Source organism: Oncorhynchus gorbuscha, linkage group LG18, assembly GCF_021184085.1.
Source record: "Oncorhynchus gorbuscha isolate QuinsamMale2020 ecotype Even-year linkage group LG18, OgorEven_v1.0, whole genome shotgun sequence".
In the NCBI taxonomy this organism is placed as follows: Eukaryota; Metazoa; Chordata; class Actinopteri; order Salmoniformes; family Salmonidae; genus Oncorhynchus; species Oncorhynchus gorbuscha.
This window is the reverse complement of record NC_060190.1, coordinates 69,843,900-69,862,294: the sequence shown is the minus strand read 5'-3', so window position 1 is coordinate 69,862,294 and position 18,395 is coordinate 69,843,900. Positions and strand designations below refer to the sequence as shown.

General features: G+C 43.6%; 1 protein-coding gene across 3 annotated transcripts in view; it reads left to right on the top strand.

Annotated features, from left to right (window-relative positions):
- Positions 1–1,758: 1,758 nt before the first annotated feature.
- The window catches only part of LOC124003931 (metabotropic glutamate receptor 4-like), a 310,526-nt gene continuing 293,889 nt past the window's right edge, over positions 1,759–18,395 (top strand). For all 3 annotated transcript variants that reach the window (XR_006833296.1, XM_046312584.1, XM_046312583.1), the window contains exon 1: positions 1,759–2,513. The gene's annotated coding sequence lies outside the window, so the exon portion shown is untranslated. The remainder of the gene's footprint in view (positions 2,514–18,395) is intronic.

Sequence of the window (18,395 nt, the reverse complement as noted above, 5' to 3'; positions counted from 1 at the left end):
CCCACCCTGACAAAACCAAAATAGAGACCTAAAAAGGATTTAAGGTCAGGGAGTGACAGTACCCCCACAACGGTGCTGACTGCGGCCTCAAAATCTAAACCTACAGGGGAGGGTCTGGGTGGGCATCTATCTGCAGTGGCGGCTCTGGAGCGGGACGTCGATCCCGCTCCACCTTAGGCTTGGCCCACTTAGGTGGCGCCTCTGGAGCGGGGACCCTCGCCGCCGACCCTGGACAGGAGAGCGACTCTGGCAGCGCCGAACAGGAAGGCGACTCTGGCAGCGCCGAACAGGAAGGTGACCCTGGCAGCGCCGGACAGGAGGGCGATTCTGGCAGCGCCTAACAGGAGGGCGACTCTGGCAGCGCCGGACAGGAAGGCTACTCTGGCAGCGCCGGACAGGAGGGCTACTCTGGCAGCGCCGGACAGGACGCAGGCACAGGACTCACCAGGCTGGGGAGACACACTGGAAGCCTGGTCCGTGGAGGAGGCACAGGATAGACCATGCTGTGAGGGAGCACTGGAGATCTGGTGCGTAACCTTAGCACCACTCTTCCAGGCTGAATGCCCACTCTAGCTGGAACAGGCCGCACTGGGTTCTCCTGGCGAACTGGGGAAACCATGCTTAGAGCCGGCGCAGGATATCCTGGCCCGAGGAGACGCACTGGAGGTCTGGAGAGCAGGGCTGGCACCACCCCTTCTGGATGGATGCCAGCCTCTACCTGGCAAATGCGGGACGCTAGCACCGAGCACACCGGCCTGTGAATGCTCGGCTGAGACACAATGCACATCACCCCATAGCACGGGTCACATGCTCGCCCCGGTAAGCACGAGTAGTGGGCTCCAGGTCTCCAACCTGACTCCACCACTCTCCCCGTGTGCCCCCCCAAAACATTTTTGGGGTTGCCTCTTGGGCTTCCTTGCCAGCCGTGTTCCCTCATATCACTGTTTCCTTTCTCCTGCTGCCTCAGCTCTCCTGCCTGCCTCCACCTGTTCCCATGGGAGGCGATCCCTTCCAGCCAGGATTTCCTCCCATGTGTAGGATCCCTTTCCGTCCAGAATGTCCATACCTTAGTATGGTTCTCAATCAGAGACAATGATAGACAGCTGCCTCTGATTGAGAACCACACCCGCCAAACACACAGAAATAATTAACATAGAATACAAACCATAGAATGCCCACCCCGACCAAACTAGAGACATAAAAAGGATCTCTAAGGTCAGGGCGCGACACCTGTGCAGTTAATTTTGGACAAACTAAAAACGGTTTGTCCTAAAGGAAACTAATGCATCATGAACCATAACTTTTTGCCACCCAGAAAATACAGCACAAAATACACCAAGCATCGCATTGGCAATGCAGCGTCTGTTAGAGAAAGCTCGCCTGTTTGAGTCAGCTGAGCTGCGTCACATTTGAAAACATAGAAATACCGCCTTTTGTTCCCTAGAAAAACGACCAAAAGCGTTGTTGTTAGATAGATAGAGTTTTAATATTTGGTTGCCCTGTCAAATCTCGACAGCATCGACTACTGGATGTACATAGTATTTGCATGTCAAAAACATAACGATTAGGTCTAATTAACTATTTCGGTTTTCAAAAATGATAATCTAACATCTTTATTGAGGCAGGCGAACCAATTGTGCTTCACCTGTTTATTGCAAATCTTCGTGAGCGTGAAGATGCGCTATGTCTGCTACACACTTTTGAGCATACTAATCATAACATATCCTTATACATATTCAATGTTTACAGGATTAGGGTATAACTCCAAAACAAGTAAACTCAGTGGACTTCAAGTCTGAAATGAAATGAAGCTTAATGTAGCAGGTGATCGAATCGACATAGCCTAAATCAAAAAGAATACCAGCACGATTTAATAAGTGCATGGCGCACTCTTTCTTGGCATGTGGTGTAACTGCCTTCTGGTAATTGTGAAATATTTGCGCTTTCTATCCGGTTCTCAGCAGAGGCATTGATACCAATCCCTTTACCAAAATGAAATGTGCATTTTGCTGCGTTGCATTATGATCAAATGAATTCAGTGGGCGCTGAGTGCACTCCATCGATTGGACATTGCTGTCTCCATTTCGCGGGCATGCGAGGTTTGCTTTTCAGTCATCTTCATTATCAGGAAATGTCAATATATGTTGTTTAAACACATTAAGTGACTGTAGTATAAAGGCTACTTTACGTCACTGGTCAATTCGACTTATCTGTAATCAGCAGCAGGCAACGAAAGTTAGGCGAGTCAAGACTTTCAGAAGCACTTTCCACTGGACAGTGCTCCAGCGGCTTTGGGATCGAGACAGCCTACTCAAACGCATGGATTTCTTTGGGATATTTCAAACGATGGATGGAACTCTTTGGAAGTAAGGTCGAGGACATTCTTCAAGTAATCTACACAATATTACAAACAGGAACGACATTTTTCTCGATTCTTACATTGACACGTTTGTGCATTGGATATGGGTCAGTTCACACCGAGCAGATTCTGCCAGAGCAGACCCGGTAGAGGGGTAAGTAGCCGTAAAATGGGTCAACTTTGACATTCAAATATACAGCAGAAGATAGACAAAGGCATTCAAATGATTCACATTTCCGTACGCTCAAGCTCTATATGTGGTTGTATAAAATGAACTGAATGTAATTATTTAGACAAACGGAAGTGTTGTAGCCTAGGAGTTTGTGTAGCCTAACGATTTTTACTATAATGACACAATTGCAAAATATAGGCAAATACTTGCAGAGAAACGTCGAGATCTCATTGTGTGGTGTATGTGTATCCCGAGAAGTGCAACACCAGGAATACTGAGGCACGCATTGATTGTTGTATGCATAAAGGTGCAGGTCTGTGTCCGCACCCGTAGTCTATGCGGACTGCAGAGCAACGAGAGATGTTTTTGTCACGAAGCGAACAAACGAAGTTACGTTGCTTCACGTATGCTTTTGTGGGGAAAACAATGTTACAATTGATCGAATATATCTCACGACTGATATCTACACTTATTTTGAGCCACTATGGAAGTGTATGAGCAACTGACTCTGCTATTCAGACGAGTTAGAAAGATCACAGAATGTGAGGTGCCTTCTGAAGAGCACGATACCCCACCATATGCATCCCTGCAATAAGTTCGACACGCCGGAGAAAACTCCCGCGGGGAAAGCAAACGGTGTGTTAGAATTATTTTCCCCTCCAGATGCTCTACATCTGTGCAGCATCCTCTTGGCAATCTCTAGAAAACGATCTGGAGACACACGTGTCAAATGGAATGGAAAACTATTAACTGACACAACTGTCAATTGAGAAGAATTGTGGTGGATATAGGTAGTCATAAAATGAACACCACGGATAGTCTGAAGGACTATTCGGCTGCACCATGTAACAGCTTTTAGAAGTTTTGACATTTCTCATTGGAAATGTTAACACATTGGGTTTGCACATTCATTTTCTTAGCAACCTCACCCTATGATAATTCCAATGTTCAGTGGAAGTCAGCCTTTTATGACCAAGTATTCTTCAAGGTCCAATGCAACCGTTTTTTATCTCAATATCTAAAATTGATGTAGCTTGGCGGTCTGAAACCGCTCCGATGCAAAACATGCTGACATTTCAGGTGGTATTTTCAAACAACCCTTACACTAAAAATACATGATCATCATTTTCACAATTTCACAGTATATATATATATATATATATATATATATATATATATATATATATATATATATATATATATATATATATATATATATTTCCACACTATGAAGTTGGAATAATCCTGTGAAATTGTGAATATATATATATACATACATACATACATACATACATACATACATACATACATACATACATACATACATACATACATACATACATACATACATACATACATACATACATACAGTGCATTTGGAAAGTTTTCAGACCCCTTGACTTCTTCCACATTTTGTGACGTTACAGCCTATTCTGAAATGTATTAAATAGAAACATTCCCTCTGCAATCTACACACAATAGCCCATAATGACAAAGCGAAAACAGTTTTTTAAAAAATGTTTACAAATGTATAAAAATACAACAACACAGAAATACCTTATTTACATAAGTATTCAGACATTTTGCTATAAGACTCGAAATTGAGCTCATGTGCCTCCTGTTTCCATTGATCATCCTTGAGATGTTTGTACAACTTGTTTGTAATCCACCTGTGGTAAATTCAATTGATTGGACATGATTTGGAACGGCACACACCTGTCTATATAAGAACCCACATTTGACAGTTCATGCCAGAGCAAAATCCAAGTCATGAGGTTAAAGGAATTGTGTCGAGGCACAGATCTGGGGAATGCAACCAAAACATTTCTGCAGCATTTAAGGTCCCCAAGAATAGAGTGGCCTCCATCATTCTTAAATGGAAGAAGTTTAGAACCACCAAGAATCTTCCTAGAGCTGGCCACCCGGCCAAACTGAGCAATCGGGGGAGAAGGGCCATGATCAGGGAGGTGACCAAGACCCGATGGTCACTCTGACAGAGCTCTAGAGTTCCTCTGTGGAGATGGGCGAGCCTTCCTGAAGGACAACCATCTCTGCAGCACTCCACCAATCAGGGCTATATGGCAAAGTGGCCAGACGGAAGCCACTCCTCAGTAAAAGGCACTTGACAGCCTGGTTTGGGATGAATTGGAATGCAGAGTGAAGGAAAAGCAACCAGTGCTCAGCATATGTGGGAACTCCTTCAAGAATGCTGGAAGAGCATTCCTCATGAAGCTGGTTGAGAGAATGCCAAGAGTGTGCAAAGTTGTCATCAAGGCAAAAAGGTGGCTACTTTGAAGAATCTCAAATACAACATATATTCGGATTTGTTTAACAATTTTTTGGTTACTACATGATTCCATATGTGTTATTTCGTAGTTTTGATGTCTTCATTAGTATTATATTATGTAGAACATTGTAAAAAATAAAGAAAAACACTTGAATTAGCAGGTGTGTCCAAACCTTGGACAGGTATTGTGTATATATATATATATATATATAACACAGAGAAATCACGTTTTTGACAGCACAGCCCCTTTAACATGATCATTTTAAATAAGATGGTGACAGGCATACACTTGAAACGGCCAGGTCTTATGGAAGATGTGGTAAATATCAGAACATTGGTTTCTGCAGAGGTTGCACTGGAATATGACCTCTGGGGAAGTGAACACTGCCTTGAAAGTCAGATGACAGTAATGACATCATGATATTAATAATGCCATTTCCATTTGCAGGATATCTATACCTCGGGCCTCGCTATGTCTGTTTAGGGTATAAGATAAGCTCTGTTCTATCTTTGTCTCAGCTTGCCTTCAAATCGGACCGCTGACATGATTGCTTCCAAATGTGCACTTTTCTGCAGATAATTTGTTTCTTGTTTTTGACGAACGTACAGCTAAAAGGGAAAAGTACTCTACATATCACTGGGTTGACTAAGCACAACATTTTAAATATAGATTCAATTTTGCCCAGTCTTTGAGGTTCCCCTGGATAGATTTGATGTCTTCCGTTATTGGGTTATTCCTTCTGGCATGTTCTTAATGAACACAGCCACTGGTAGCCTAGCTACATGATGCTAGACAGATAGAGAACACATGTGATGTGAGCAGATCCCAGGGGGATACAGGTTGTGTGTCGTAGGCTACTGTATCAATGCAACACGCTGCATGGAAAAAGAGGTGCAGGGCTCAAACAGCCTTAGATTTACTTTACCCTGTGTCGCTCTGCTGCTCCCCTCCCCGTCTGTCTGTCTGTCTGTCTGTCTGTCTGTCTGTCTGTCTGTCTGTCTGTCTGTCTGTCTGTCTGTCTGTCTGTCTGTCTGTCTGTCTGTCTGTCTGTCTGTCTGTCTGTCTGTCTGTCTGTCTGTCTGTCTGTCTGTCTGTCTGTCTGTCTGTCTGTCTGTCTGTCTGTCTGTCTGTCTGTCTGTCTGTCTGTCTGTCTGTCTGTCTGTCTGTCTGTCTGTCTGTCTGTCTGTCTGTCTGTCTGTCTGTCTGTCTGTCTGTCTGTCTGTCTGTCTGTCTGTCTGTCTGTCTGTCTGTCTGTCTGTCTGTCTGTCTGTCTGTCTGTCTGTCTGTCTGTCTGTCTGTCTGTCTGTCTGTCTGTCTGTCTGTCTGTCTGTCTGTGTGTGTGTGTGTGTGTGTGTGTGTGTGTGTGTGTGTCTCGCTCGCTCGCTCTCGGTTGGTTTAACATGTGCACACTCAGCAAGAGCCCTCTGGGTAGCCCACTGTTCTTAAGTTTCTTTAATATGCCATGGGGCAGAATGTAAGCAGCTATGGAGTAGATAGCATTACTCTATTCTATACCAAGTTAATAATGTATGGCTACATGCATAACATATTATGCTGGTTCTTAATAGATGGTGTTATTGCTGTTTGACATTCCAATCTAGTTCGGAGTGGTCATGTGTCTAGGACATCCATTTATTTAAAGTGTATAAAATCACAGTAATCAACATTTAATATGTTATCGAAATACCAAGTAGAAACAACGGTAGCGTATTTTCAACAGAGTGGAGAGAGTGGTTCATTGTTGCTTAAAATGGATTTTATATAGAAGATATAGAAAAATTGGAGGATGGATTTCCAAAAAACAGCCCAATGACTTCCCCTGGAGCGATGTTGTTCCATCTGTAAAGAGTTTGGCTGGGAAGGAAGAGGACTTCCATTGGGCTGTGCAGCCTATCACGAGCCAGAGTTCCAGCTTCAGTCTCCTCCCGGCAGATACCATCTGCTCATTGGAGGCCCTGTCCAAGCAGCTCTGTGTTGGTATAATGGAGAGAGAGAGAAAGAGAGAGATGGGGGAGGGGGGTAGGAAGGGGGGGGGGGTGGAAGAGAGAGAGAGGGAGGGTTGGTGGGAGAAAGAGAGGTGGAGAGAGAGAGAGGTAGCTAGAGAGAGATGCAACACTGCACTAGACTGACTCATACTGGCAAGATTTGTCTGTATGGCTCCCTTGTAAGTTCCGTGACCATGGCATTCATTCACAAGGGTTCTGTGTCAGAAGTTTAATTTTCTGTAGGCATCGACGCCTAAAAAAACACTGACCATTCCATATTGCTACCCAGGTAAGGTTTGTGGAATGCTACAAGCCCAATGCAGTCTTGATCTCTGTCTACACAATCTGTGATGCAGAGTAAACTGCTCATTCACTATGAACTAGGCAGAATGTCCTGACTTCTGAGAGGATTCATTAATTCATATTACTAACAGTGGATAAAGAAAAGTAACCTATCTGTCTATTCAATAGACAGTCAAGATCGGACATTTATAGAGGAAAGAGGAAGTTCATCAGTTCTGGAGCTTAATGGTTACAGTTTTTCAATTGGAGACGAAAGACTTAACAATTGTATTTATTAAACTGTGCTTAAACGTACCTAGATATAGCAGAACAGCCATTATCAAATGTTTGGATTGCATATCTTTAAGCAGTTGCCAAATATGTGGGTGTCATCATAAAGTGTCACCAGAAATTGATTCAAAAGGGCTTAAATTCATCATGTGTGTCTTCAGAGAAGGTCTGTACAACAGTAGACCATGTACATTAAGCAAGGCCATGATTGAAGTTATGTGAATATCTATCTCAAACACAGCCAACCACACTCTCATGTGCATGTACACACGCTCGCTCTCTCACATTGTGACAAAGTGCAAATCTCTCTCTCTCTCTCTCTCTCTCAAACTAAATATATGCAGAATAGAAAGGTCCTCAAGAATGTTAAGAGTATATCCTGAGTCATTGTACGCAAAGCATTCTCCTAGGGCTGACGGGTGAGAAATGGACTGTGAAATGAGTGTACTTAACATCCCCTAACTGGCTGGATTATACACATCACAGAAGGTTACGCCATCACCCTGCCTCTGCCTCTCAACACTTCCCCAAGTCCCATTCACCTTTAATAATGTCAAATAAACATTCAGAGCACATTTCCACAGACAACCCATTCAGAGTGCATTTCCACAGACAACGCATTCAGAGCGCATTTCCACAGACAACCCATTCAGAGTGCATTTCCACAGACAACCCATTCAGAGTGCATTTCCACAGACAACCCATTCAGAGTGCATTTCCAGACAACCCATTCAGAGTGCATTTCCACAGACAACCCATTCAGAGTGCATTTCCACAGACAACCCATTCAGAGTGCATTTCCACAGACAACCCATTCAGAGTGCATTTCCACAGACAACCCATTCAGAGTGCATTTCCACAGACAACCCATTCAGAGTGCATTTCCACAGACAACCCATTCAGAGCGCATTTCCACAGACAACCCATCCAGAGTGCATTTCCACAGACAACCCATCCAGAGTGCATTTCCACAGACACCCCATCCAGAGTGCATTTCCACAGACACCCATTCAGAGTGCATTTCCACAGACAACCCATTCAGAGTGCATTTCCACAGACAACCCATTCAGAGTGCATTTCCACAGACAACCCATTCAGAGTGTATTTCCACAGACAACCCATTCAGAGTGCATTTCCACAGACAACCCATCCAGAGTGCATTTCCACAGACAACCCATCCAGAGTGCATTTCCACAGACAACCCATTCAGAGTGCATTTCCACAGACAACCCATTCAGAGTGCATTTCCACAGACAACCCATTCAGAGTGCATTTCCACAGACAACCCATTCAGAGTGCATTTCCACAGACAACCCATTCAGAGTGCATTTCCACAGACAACCCCGCACAAACGTGGAGAGGAGTTGTTTCTGTTGAATTAACTACAACCATAACATCAGGTTACAACGCATTAACACTGACAATGGTTGAATTTAGAGAGCAGCAAGATGAAAAAAAATACTTCCCTGATAGCAACACGTGTGTCATATCAATCTCAAAGGAAAAGATGTCCTGAAATGGAGTCTATTTCACTGCTCTAATGCAGCAACAATCATTATGTTTACATGCCAAAGAACATGAGCTAAAATGAGAGCTGTGGCTGAGCCACTGATCATAGCATTTTCAACAGTGCAGTTCAAGAAGTGTTAAGAAAATATTTACCAAATAAACAAAAATTAAATTAAAACAACTCTAAATAAGTTATCGTGTTATAAAAAGATATATTTTTATTTTTTACTATTTTTTATTTTCTTAACTCTTCTTGAACTGCACTGTTGGTTTAGGGCTTGTAAGTAAGCATTTCATGGTAAAGTCTACACTTGTTGTATTCGGCACATGTGACAAAGTTTGATTTAATTTGATTTGATATAAGCCCTGTTCTGAATATCCCCTTTCAGTCACACTATCCTCTCTTTGGCAATTCACTGTAACACACTTTCTGTGACATGGATTTTGATTTGATCGTTTGCCATGCATAAACGTCATTTGGTTGAAAATGCCTGTGCCGTCGCTTGTTAGCCATCTGAAACCTTGTCATCATTCGATCCTTGCAGTATTTTAATTGCATGCAATAATGCAATAAAATAACCCACGTGGGAGTCATTTTCATAGTCACTAAGAATATCAACTCAACCTGATATTTCCTAAAACATTTTGATTTATTTCTGCTCTCTAAAGAGTGATGAAAGAAATGCTAACTGGTGTTAAAGGGGCAATCTGCAGTTCAACGATAAAAAGTGGCAGGGTGGTACCTCTTTGTTGAGTAAACAACTGAGCGACGGGGCCAGAGAAATGTAACCACTCTCAAATGAATATCCAGAGCTACAAATGCCAGGAATGAACATTCTTGATATGAAGGTGATCGTTCTAATCATGTTTTAAAGCTAAATAGTGTTTGTTTACTACTACACTGTTTATAAACAATGGAGTAAAACAAGGTTATATTTTGGGTTCTGATGGGGTATGACAGTTGAAGTCAGCCCATGAGGCATTTATAAGTTATATTCTTCAAGAATCAGTGGTTATATATCATTAATTAAAAGTCCAAAAATAGATGTAGTAATCGCATGTTAAGATTAAAGGTTCTCTATTCGCAACAGTGTCAGTCACCCAGAATAACTTACCATTGTGACAGAGTGCAAATCTCGCTGTCTCTCTCTCTCTCTCTCTCTCTCTCTCTCTCTCTCTCTCTCTCTCTCTCTCTCTCTCTCTCTCTCTCTCTCTCTCTCTCTCTCTCTCTCTCTCTCTCTCTCTCTCTCTCTCTCTCTCTCTCTTTGTCTCTTTGTCTCTTTGTCTCTGTCTCTGTCTCTGTCTCTGTCTCTGTCTCTCTCTGTATCTGTCGCTTTCGCTTCAATTTAAAGGTGCAAGTTAGCAGGTAACTATAATTATTACCTCAGACGTCATGATTAGTTATGTATGGACCATTACCTGGGGAGGGGAACGAAGCTCACACATCACTCATCCATCCAAACCTTCCAAAATGGTCTCCTCCGCTCTGAAATAGATTTACCTTCTGTGATAATATGGGTCTAAGGCTGGAGCTGGATCCGGGGCTGGGGATCGGCAGGCTACATGATGGTGTTGATGTTGGGGTTGGAGACATAAGAGGACAGGCATTATTTTTTATGATGCCTTCTGATGATTCATTGAACTATATGAGCAGCAAGACTGATTAGATTGTATTCCTTCTTCTCCTTACCATGGATGACAGGATGACAGCTTCGGAATGAGGCCATATTCAGATTGGATCTGGACTGGACAACATACACGTACACACACACGTACACACGTACACACGTACACACAACGCACAGCACACGCACATCACACAACACACGCACACGCACACGCACACACACACACACATACACCAGCTACGCTGCCGTGTGCTCCAAAGTTAGACAGACAAACACACACTCTGCTGAAAATACACAGTCATGCTCATGGTGCTGCTTTGCTGTGATTCATTCAGTCACAGTGTTGCACAACATTGCACAGCCATTGGTCTACTTCACAGTGATCTAAAGTGATCTACAGACACAGTGCTTGTACTGTACTAGGACTGTATGACAGAACCACACAGCCTTTGCCATCTGTCTATTCAATAGACACAATCAAGATCAGACTTTTTATAGAGGAAAGAGGAAGTCCATCAGTTCGGGAGCTTTATGGTTACAGTTTTTCAATTGGAGACGTAAGAATTGTATTTATTAAACTGTGCTTAAACGTACCTAGATATAGCAGAACAACCATGATCAAATGTTTAAATACATTAGCAGAATGTCTGATCATTTTCTTGCCTTTGGACCTGGGTTGCATATCTGAGACACACTTTTGCAAAAGTGTAAATACAATTGCCAGCAATGAATACTAAAGTGTTTTGTTCACAGAATATCAACACATTGTTTTCATTAGAAGAGAAAACGTTTCTGGAAATCAGTAAATACTACTGCACAAAATTGTAAATAGCTTCATCAGTAGTACATCAGGTAGAATATAGGGAAAGATCAAGCAAGGCATGTCTAATTTGTATGTTTAAAAAAACAACAAAATTGCAGACATTTTTTTTCACCTTTATTTAACTAGTTGAGAATAAGTTGTAATTTACAACTGCGACCTGGCCAAGACAAAACATAAGCAATGCAGAGGGGACGGAGAATGAGGTGATTAATTCTATGTAACTGTGGGTTACTCCCAAATCAGCATCCCTAACATTGTGAACTTCCATTATACAGCTTTGCCCTGGTGTGGATTGAGGCCTGTACATTGGTATCAGATGTGTTCCACTGTATTCACTGTTCCTGGTTTAAATTGGGGATTATGATCATCATGATTTAGTGACTGCAAAGAAAATCTATTAATCACTGAGATTTTTTCAAAGCCTGACGAACTTTCTGTTTTGTCAGCTTAGACTCAAGAGAAATTTAGGTTTGTGTTCATCTTTTTGCAAACAGCCACTTTCTTTGTGTTAGCAACTTTGAAGGTATCATATCATTTTGATTAATGTATTTATGTTTTGCGAAGGGCAAATACATTTTGTAAATGCTTTTAGTGTTTCCCAAAAGTCCACCGAGTTCTGTGTCTTCAGAACACTGTTTGGAATTGTACGCAATTCAGAAAAACTGTATTATTTATCAGGTCCTTATTTTCATAAATCATTACTCTGTTAAATCATTGCTCACAAAAATGGTTTAAAAAAATAATAATTTGAGGATTAGAGCGAAGGCTGCTGAGTGGAGGATGGCACATAATAATGGCTGAAACCAGAGCGAATGGAATGGCATCAAACGATTGGAAACCATGTGTTTGATGTATTTGATACCCTTCCATCTTTTCCTTTTCAGCCATTACCACTAGCCCGGCTTCACAAATTAAGATGCCACCAACCTCCTCTGGAGGATTCATATGAAATACAGTACTATTCAGGAACAGCATGTGTTGTATCCTTTAAGCTGTTGCCTAATATGTGGGTGTCGTCATAAGGTGTTGCCAGAAATTGATTCAAAGCGCTTAAATTGATCATGTGTGTCTTCAGAGAAGGTCTGTACAACAGTCGACCATGCGCATTAAAGCAAGGCCATGATTGAAGTTATGTGAATATCTGTCTCAAACACAGCCACCCACACTGGCATGTGTATGCGCACTCTCTCTTTCTTTCTCTCTCTCTCTCTCTCTCTCTCTCTCTCTCTCTCTCTCTCTCTCTCTCTCGTTCTGTCTCTCTCGTTCTGTCTCTCTCGTTCTGTCTCTCTCGTTCTGTCTCTCTCGTTCTGTCTCTCGTTCTGTCTCTCTCGTTCTGTCTCTCTCTCTCTCTCTCTCGTTCTGTCTCTCTCTCTCTCTCTCTCTCGTTCTGTCTCTCTCTCGTTCTGTCTCTCTCTCTCTCTCTCTCTCGTTCTGTCTCTCTCTCTCTCGTTCTGTCTCTCTCTCTCTCTCTCTCTCTCGTTCTCTCTCTCTCTCTCTCTCTCGTTCTGTCTCTCTCTCTCTCTCTCGTTCTGTCTCTCTCTCTCTCTCTCGTTCTGTCTCTCTCTCTTTCTCTCGTTCTGTCTCTCTCTCTTTCTCTCGTTCTGTCCCCCTCTCTTTCTCTCGTTCTGTCTCACTCACTCACTCACTCACTCACTCACTCACTCACTCACTCACTCACTCACTCACTCACTCACTCACTCACTCACTCACTCACTCACTCACTCACTCACTCACTCACTCACTCACTCACTCACTTGATGGGGTGGATGCGACCACGAGAGAGAGTGTGTGATGTTTTAAAATCTCGGATCCCTGTACCCCACCATGGGTGTTCTCTGTCTGTCTTCCCCCGAGGGATGCTCTTGTTGTTTTGCGGAGGTAGGTTCAGCTCTAGGATAAATGAAAAGCTCCATGTTAGTCATAAAAAGAGCATTTTCACAATCTATTTAACATCATGCATACCAATGGCTCACATTAGGCACTGTTGACTTATGCTTGCCTACAGCAATGTTTTCTGATGTGTTCAGTTGTACTGCTGTGATCTCCTCTGGTCGTCTCTACCCTCTCCCCAACCCCCAACCCCCCCACAGCCCAACAGACTTCCCATGGAGTGTCAGGCGTTTCTCTCATTCTCACTCTAAAGCCATTCTCCATCTTTTGCAGAGAGATGAGAGCACGGAACACAAAGGGAGGTCAGAAAAGAGTGACGGGAAAAATAATACCAATAAGAAAGGAGCTCTTTCATCGCTGGGTTTCAAATTGATTCTGGGATTTTTATTAAATAGATTTCCAATTGCGCTTGTAATTTGGTCCTATTAGCTAATTGAATTAATTGAGCAATCACAGTGTACATTCTTTCTTGCTTCCCTTTGACTTACTGTGAGAACTGTCTGTATAACAAAGCATTGGACTGTACTGTAGCCAGAACGTCTTTCAGTGGACAGTCAGGCTTAGCCTCTACACAGCATTACGCGATGGGAGATAGAACTGACAGGGAATGCTGTGGGAAGTGGAGAGAGTGTTCCAGGAGTACGGGATGTTATTACAGAGGTTGCTGCATGGTAGCTGAATTATGATTCAGTACAAGCGGTTGTAATTGCACAGAGACTATGGCGAGGCCAGACCCGGGGTCGCAGCGTGTCTAGAGCATCGTGTCAGGCTATCGCATCACAGCACAGGCATTCTAGGAAATCAGAACTCTGAAGAATTGTTGCCCTGACAACGCTTCCGCCCGTGAGCAGTTGCCGCCAGGTTGGTCCCTCTCAGAGCTTTTAAAAGGCTGTTAAATGTGCATTGTGAGACATTGCCCTCACCCCCTAGCCCGCAAACAAACCCCACTCCTCCTCTTTGCTGTCCCCGCATACCCACAAAGCCCTCGACGCAATCTGTTTTCTCAGGATGTCAGCAAGCATTACCTTAACCCCCTTACGCCTGCGATCAGGGCCCAGCCATGCAGGCAGGCGAATAGGGCCAAAGCAGAGGCACTCATTCACAGCGGTGCGTAGATAGGGGAGAGGGGAGAGAGGGCAGTCATCTCTGCCTCGTTGACCTTTGAGGGCCTTTCGAGGACTGGAGGAACAGAACTGAGCAGGCTATGAGTGGCCGATGGATGGGTGATGGCGGTGAGTAATGGTGAAGGTAATGCCCTGATTTGTGTCATCAGTAAACATGGCATGATGACTCATGGCCACGGAGCAGAACGTTATGCAGGATCCAGGGAAGAACGCCTGGAACATCCATTGGTGCTACTGTCTGTGGCTCTCTTGTCTGCACGCTTGTCTATCCAATCCTGTCCTATTCAGGTCTGGAACAACTCTCGTTTAAAAAGGCAGGTCTGCAAATTCCAGGTGGCAGATGAGCAGAGGTCCCCTGATGGGGACTAAGGGCCTCAACCTGTCCCACTGACACCATTACTGTCAGGGTGTTGATGTAGACCTTTCATTAAAAGCCTTCAGCTGAAGGTATGTGTGATGAGACAGTACTCAGGCCCTAATGCCAGAGGACAGGACAGGGGAAAGCACTGAGATCGAAGACAGACAGGGTAGGAGAAAAGCAGAGCCCCAGGGGACAGTCTGTCTCAAAGGCCTTAATCTAACAAAGCAGGCGTAAAAAGACATCTGAGCAGAGTCCCCATATCTGTTTTCAGGGGAAACGGAAAGTAGGTTGAAAATACTGTATCCCTGAAAAACAGAAATCTCCGCAATCTTCCGACCCCATGTAGAGTGCATAGGCTTAAAGGGTAGCCCTGGGGTCAACTTCTGGACTTATATGGACTCATGGGAACATAGTGTAACGAATAGGGAATTCTATATGTGATCAGGATTTTCAAAACTGCAACCGGGTATGTCAGTCAGCCAGTTCTATGCTGTTACAAGAGGGCGGAACTTCTTGAGGAGGTTTCTGGAGTTACACCAAGGATGCTACAATCTCTCTAATTTGACTTGGATGAATTGAAGTGTGAATCCTGCTATCCATTTCAAGTAAAAATCTGATTATGTTTTCCAGTACAAATGTTGTGGCAGTTACTGCCATTTTACTCAATACACATGACAGGCTCTCAATACTCACTCACACATTCTGGTAAAAAAAAAAACACAATCCCCCTTCATAGAATTTTGTATCTATTCAAAACAAATGTCACAGGATTGACTCAGTTTTCTGTAAAAAAAACAAGTGCTTATTTGTGTACATTTTTGCCAACCTAATGTCTCACAGATGACAACGGGAGAGAGAGCGATGCCATAGTACTTTGAGTCAGACGCCACTGAAAAAGCAAGAAATTAACAAATAATTAAGGCAATTAAAGAATTGATTGGCACACTGCAACAACCATGTGGACGCACTTTGAGGTGTTGCCATGTACATCTAATCATGAATAATTGCAAACAGAAAGCTAATGAGCATATCCAGCATAGTGTCAGATGTAATACATTCATCATGAGCAGCTCACTGAATGTTCATTTTCTTCTATTTGTTCACCTGTTCTTCTTCAATTCCATGAAACTCATAACCTTGAGGTTAGATGGTATGGTGAAGCTTTCACTATTTGTGTCCACATACAGCTGGTGGTGCAGGAACATTTAATAGACTTGCGAGACACCCCTTCTTTCAGATGACCTTTGTGTATATTCAGCTTCAGCAGCAGCCTTCTCCATCCTTGCCACTGCACAAGACTAGCAACAAGTAACATTTGGACCAAATAGGTTTACAATTGAGATTCCTTATTGGGCCTGATTCATTAGTAACACATACACAGATTCTCCTGAATACGAGGAAGGAAAGGGTCTCCGTGGTTATCTTTTAATTAGACGCTGGTGGGAGACTGTGACGTTGGTAACAAGATAAGACGAGATGGATGAAAGTGTAGGTTAATAAGGAGGTCAACTCTCTGAGTCAGATTAAGTGAAGTGAGCAGACTCTCTGTCCACAAACAACCCCCTATCCCCTCTAACTCCTAGTCCCACCCGGTAGTCTCTAGATTTTGCTCATCTGAAGCAGAGTATCTAATGATAATCTGTAGACCACACGATTTGCCAAGAGAGTTTTCATCGTGGCTATTTATTTACCACCACAGATGGATGCTGGCACAAAGACTGCCCTCAGTCAGCTGTATAAGGAAATAAGAAAACAGGAAACCGCTCACCCAGAGGTGGGCCGGGGATTTTAATGCAACTTAAAAAAAAAATTAAAAATCAGTTTTACCTAATTTATATCAACATGTTAAATGCACAACCAGAGGGGAAACAAATCGAAATCACCTGTACTCCACACACAGAGACACATACAAAGCTCTCCCTCGCTCTCCATTTGATAAATCTGACCATAATTGCATCCTCCTGATTCCTTCTTACAAGCAACAATTAAAGCAGGAAGCACCAGTGACTCGGTCTATAAAAAAGTGGTCAGATGAAGCAGATGGTAAACTACAGGACTGTTATTCTAGCACAGACTGGAACATGAACTGGTATTATTCTGAAGGCATTGAAGAGTACATCACATCAGTCACCGGCTTTATCAATAAGTGCATTGAGGACATCATCCCCACAGTAAGTATACGTACATACCCCAACCAGAAGCCATGGATTACAGGCAACATTCGCATTGAGCTAACGGGTAGAGCTGCTGCTTTCAAGGTGCGGGACTCTAACCCTGAAGATTATAAGAAATCCTGCTATGCCCTCCGTCAAACCATCAAACAGGCAAAGCGCCAATACAGGACTAAGATTGAATCATACTACACCGGCTCCGACGCTCGTAGGGAAGTGACAGAGCTTGCAAACTATTACATACTACAAAAGGGAAGCACAGCCGAGAGCTGCCCAATGACACAAGCCTACCAGACGAGCTAAATCACTTCTATGCTCACTTCGAGGCAAGCAAAACTGAGGCATGCATGAGAGCATCAGCTGTTCCAGATGACTGTGATCACGCTCTCCGTAGCCGATGTGAGTAAGACCTTTACACAGGTCAACATTCACAAGGCTGCGGGGCCAGACGGATTACCAGGACGTGTGCTACGGGCATGTGCTGACCAACTACCAGGTGTCTTCACTGACATTTTCAACATGTCCCTGATTGAGTCTGTAATACCAACATGCTTCAAGCAGACAACCATAGTCCCTGTGCCCAATAACACAAAGGCAACCTGCCTAAATGACTACAGACCCGTAGCATTCACGTCCGTAGCCATGAAGTGTTTTGAAAGGCGGGTAATGGCTCACATCAACACCATTATCCCAGAATTTCTAAACCCACTCCAATTTGCATACCGCCCAAACAGATCCACAGATGACTCAATCTTTATTGCACTTCACACTGCCCTTTCCCATCTGGACAAAAGGAACACCTACGTGAGAATGCTATTCATTGGCTACAGCTTAGTGTTCAACACCATAGTTCCCTCAAAGCTCATCACTAAGCTAAGGATCCTGGGACTAAACACCTCCCTCTGCAACTGGATCCTTTACTTCCTGACGGGCCACTCCCAGGTGGCAAGGGTAGGTAGCAACACATCCGCCATGATGATCCTCAACACTGGAGCCCCTCAGGGGAGTGAGCTCAGTCCCCTCCTGTACTCCCTGTTCACCCACGACTGCGTGGCCTGACATGACTCCAACACCATTATTAAGTTTGCAGACGACACAACAGTGGTATGTATACCTGAATACTGACAGCAATGAGACAGCCTATAGAGAGGAGGTCAGAGACCTGGCCGGGTGGTACCAGAATAACAACCTATTCCTTTAACATAATCAAGACAAAGGATATGATTGTGGACTACAGGAAAAGGAGGACCGAGCACATTCTCATCGACAGGGCTGTCGTGGAGCAGGTTGAGAGTTCCAAGTTCCTTGGTGTCCACATCACCAACAAACTAGAATGGTTCAAATACACCAAGACAGTCGTGAAGAGGGAACAACAAAGCCTATTCCCCCTCAGGAAGGTAAAAAGATTTGGCATGGGTCCTGCAACATAAACAGCATGTTGGTTGCATCACTGCCTGGTATGGCAACTGCTCTGCCTCTGACCGCAAGGCACTACAGAGGGTAATGCGTAAG